The 4,746-nt window shown below is 31.3% G+C and overlaps 1 pseudogene; it reads left to right on the top strand.

Annotated features, from left to right (window-relative positions):
• Positions 1-2,326: 2,326 nt before the first annotated feature.
• LOC120165562 lies at positions 2,327-3,101 on the top strand (annotated as a pseudogene).
• The last annotated feature ends 1,645 nt before the right edge of the window (positions 3,102-4,746 follow it).

Consider the following 4,746-nt stretch of genomic DNA (forward strand, 5'->3'; position numbering starts at 1 on the left):
TGTAGATTCAATCCATAATCATCCTCAAAAGATTCAAATTTCTACAATTGGTTGAAGGTGAGTATGTAGATTGCAAAGCTAGCTTGGGTGTCTGCAAAGAAACTAGGTTTTAATGTTCAAGTCAATGATCGGGATGTGTGTGGCCGAATTTGCAAGGTTGAAAGCCTTATTCGATGGGTTGTCTGTGTGAACGATAATCTCCTTGGCTGTTGTAGTTCATATGCTTAAGGTGCATGGCTCGAAATCTGTTTGCAAATCAACTTCTTGAAAAATATGTGCAGTAAGCAATTCGCTCGAGTATCTAAGGATTGGGTTAGTTCTTTGTTTGCTGAAGTGTGCTCCAGTAATGCGACTCATGTAAATAAATTCCCGTCGGTATTTTCAAAGTATCAATGGTTGATCATTTGGAAGAGGAGAAAAGTACTGAATGACTGTTGCCGCTGGGGGTATTGTGTGGCTGTGATTGAAATGAACCGATTTATTTTGATTATTTGCTTTTAGTGATGTTTTTTGGTCAGTGAGCTTTGTTTGTGCGTCCATGTTAGGATTTTCTGTCGAGGTGTTGATTGGTTCGTACTGAAATGGGCTCATCTGTTGGTTGTTTTGTTGTTAGATCGATCTTTAGGTTAGTGTATTAAAGTTATACGTTCCTGAGGTTTTTTGTTTTATCGTTGATCTTCGTTTTAAGGTGTAATTCGGTGCTTAGTTGTGTTTATGCTTCTTTGTAGCATCCTTTAGCAAAATTTTGGCTTTTGGCCAATTTTACTTTTATAAATAAAATTAAATTGTTGTGTGAAAAAAATTATACAAAACATTCTTAAATAATTACAAGGTGTCCACTCCATAAAAAATGTCCTAAATAAATTTATACAAATCAACTTTATTTCAGAATCAAGTACGCACTTACATATAACAAAAATCATTTTAAGTCTTCGATTCAATACTCGAAATAATTTCAAAATATTCAATAGGTATTCAAAATCATTACAAGATATTCAATATAAAATCCAATTAGTCAAAGGGATTGAATGGGATGCTTGATTGATTCGACACCCTATTTGATTTTTACATTTAATATTTAATAACTTTTTGTTTTTTGTTGTTGTAATTTTAAAGTTGAAACCTAATTATTTTATCTAAATTAAATGGTACTTGGGCCAATAATTAACCATTTTTCTACAAACGGTATTTCTTTAGCTGTCCAAGAAATTTGATTCCAATTTACTCCGTCAAAGAAAACAATGGTTCGAGGATAACTTTTATATAGATTGAATTTTTCTTTAATATACTTTTGAGGTTATGTTATTTGGATTCAGATAGACAAGATATGGTTATCTTAGAAAGGATATTTTGGAGGGATTATATGTGTAGGATCTTTAGTTTCCTAGATGAAAAGATCTGTCAGCGTTACTGATACGGAGAGTTGGATTCTAAAATTTTTAAATTTTTAAATTTTTAAATTTTTTTGTATGTTGTTTGTTAATCTATTTTTATTCTTAACTTTTTGTAGGTTTATATTAAAAAATTATAAGTTCATCAACATACAATCTTGTGTCTGTCTCTGCTTATACGTGCATAACACAACCTGATCGGCAAAATTGACCGATGATCATTGTAATAGACACATAATTTTATATTAAGCGGTCAATTTATAAAATTATAAGGTAATGTGAACCTATAAATTTTAGGGGACGGACATCCTTGTGCTCGCACTTTTCATTCACTGTTTTTAGCTTGACCTAATCAAGAATCTTGTTAGCAGGGATTAATCAATAGGGGTGGCTGTGGCTAGAGACAGATGTGCCCACAATTTTAAATTATTATATATTCTAATTTTTTTTATATTTTCAATTTATAATTTAATTTTATAAGTTCGTTCCGTATTAAAGTTTTAGAAATTCGTCACCTTATGTAAAATATTGGATCCAGGTGTCCTCATTTGGTTCAACATTCTCATCAATTGCACATTCATGAAATCTGCAAAAGGGTACATGATCCAAGAAGCGCATGTTCCCAGATATCCTCTCTTGAATCATTCTAGGGACCAAAGGGATATTCCTTGTGCAAGGAACACACCACCCACGTGCTTTACCCTTGTGCATCTGTTTTTATAATCTATTCAATCTTCGAATCCGGTATTCACCAGGGAAGGTTGTCTGCTAATTGTGCCTCTCGAGGCATTTGCTTCCTATAACTCCTTCATTTCCAAGGCCTCATAAATTTAACCAATATTTCTCGAACATTTCCTTTTCTCAATTGAACCCATCCCAGTGTGTTTGGCCGCTAGCTTTCTCGACGAAGGCTACGGTGTTGAAGGCAATTGGTTATGGAGAGAAGATGGAAGCCTAGTGTGGAGATATCACCAAATTGTCCAACGTGTGGTTCTTCCAATACCAAGTTCTGCTATTACAACAATTACAGCTTAACACATACTTCTGCAAAGGCTGTAGAAGATATTGGACTAAAGGAGGATCCCTTCGGAACGTGCCGGTCGGAGGTTTCTGCCGCAAGAACCGAAGAGGCAAGCCCTTGTTAAGGATGCCAACTGATGGTGTTCCCTCCAAGAGTTTTCCGAGTGGTTTTGTTCCTCACTCTGACAACAAAGTGAATGCCTTATCCGAATCTAATGGCTCCTCGGCAGTGTCTGATGGCTGTCATATCGATATTGCTCTCGTTTTTATAACTTTTTGAATCATAAACAACCAGAAAACAAGTCTGGTTTCAAAGTGCCGGAGTTTCATAGCAAGTTCGATCCATCACTAGAGTTCACAAACATGGAACCGTATGATCTTCAGATACCAGAAGAGAATTGTTTAAATCATTTGAGCAACAATGATAAAATGTACTATTCTGGATTAGAGTCGATTCACAAACATCATGATGGAGTTCAGCAATGTATGGATCATGAAACAAGTAACTATGCATTGCCACCATTGCTAGGTGATGATTTATCTTCTCAAGAATTACAGTGGCTAAATTATCATTCCTTGCAAGTAACTCAAGAGCCAGTTTTAAGGCCAGAAACTCTCGACCCAATTCTGCTGTTTGGTAATTGGAGTTCATTTGATTTGTCTAGTGATGATACTTTCACCAAGACTTGAGGAAACCATAGCCTCATCTGCAATATATATCAGTAATTTCTGTCCTTATTTTTGTATGTTTTTCTTTTTATAGTCATGTATAGACCAAAATAATTGAGATGAAATAATACCAGCATATAAGCAAATTATACTTTTCCCCTTTCTTTGTGATAAGCCAATACTTTATTAAAGAATGGGCACTCGAGCACATATAAATATAGCAACAAGTATCGAATGAACTCTCCAGCAACAATGGTGGAGTAGATGTTTTAGCTCATAATCTAACAATGATCATAATTTCCGCTATTTCGTTTTCCTCTTTCAAACCTTAACGTTTCTCTTTCTAACCTTTACGATTATTGGTTTACAAAATGTAAGATTATCTTCAGAAATAACATTACTAAAACGTAATATTATCATCAGAAATAACATTACTGAAACATAACATTACTATGGAATAACATTACTGAAATGTTGTATTACATTTTTTCGTTTGTTTAGCAAAAATGTAAGTTTATTGGGTTTGGTTGGAGCAATATAAGATTACTTGAATGCATATTTTACCAAAGTATCATTGTGATATATGTGTGTTTTTTAAAAGTTAAAATTTAATATTAAATTATAAATATTTCAATCATTATATTATCTTACTTTTGAGAAAAATATTTAATATATAATTAGTATATTCAACTTATATTTTAAATAATTTTCATAAGTATCGTATTTATATAAATAAATATAATATGATATGAAAAAATATTATGGTCTCGAGTGGATGAAGATATTATTTTCCAACGTATAAGATATACTTTTAATAACTTAAAGTTAGATATTATTTTGAATAATTACATTTTTACAATAATATTATTTTTCACCTCATAAAATTATAAATAATTAATATATTAAATATTAAAATATAAAATAATTTTAAATACTAATATTTATTAATATTTTATTAAGTTAATCTCTTTCTATATTACTATTATGTTTATAATTTTGAGTAAAGCACAAAAAATAAGAATCGAGAAAGATCATTATAAAAAGAATTCATTAGTCTATGGGTATTCTTGTCCAAAGTGATGTGAATTGTCTAATACCAAAGAATTTGGAGGTAATGACATTCCCACCATTTTAACCGGAAAAGCTACTATTGAGAACAAATTATTCCCCCGTAATAATCTTTAACTTAAACCAAACGTGGGAATACAATTCTAGAAAATATTATTCCCCAAGATAAGGATATTTTCCTTGAACCAAACACCCCCTAAATTCAATTTAGTTTGTTATTACTTTTGAAAAGTATGGTAAAAAAAATACTTTTGTAATGTACTAAAGTCTGGGTCAGTAATTAGTGTCGGTAATCAGGTGATTTCCGGGATTTCTGATAAAAATAATATTTTTGGTTTTTAAAATTATAAATATTAATATTAAGTGTTTAAATGATTTTTGAAATATTAAATATGGTTTTTAATAATTATAAAATAAATGTTTAATATGTGACTAAATTGAATAAATTAAAATTTGTGATTTTAGTGGCTAAAATCTAAAATGATCACAAATCAAAATCTATGAAGCTAGATTTACCAAGGTTTATGTGGTTGGTTTTCCCCTCCAATTCTAACAGTAAGTTTCATCTCCTTTTTGTCAATTTCCTAGTTAGATTCAT

The sequence above is a fragment of the Hibiscus syriacus genome, unplaced genomic scaffold, assembly GCF_006381635.1.
Source record: "Hibiscus syriacus cultivar Baekdansim isolate YM2019G1 unplaced genomic scaffold, ASM638163v2 tig00111584_pilon, whole genome shotgun sequence".
NCBI lineage: Eukaryota > Viridiplantae > Streptophyta > Magnoliopsida > Malvales > Malvaceae > Hibiscus > Hibiscus syriacus.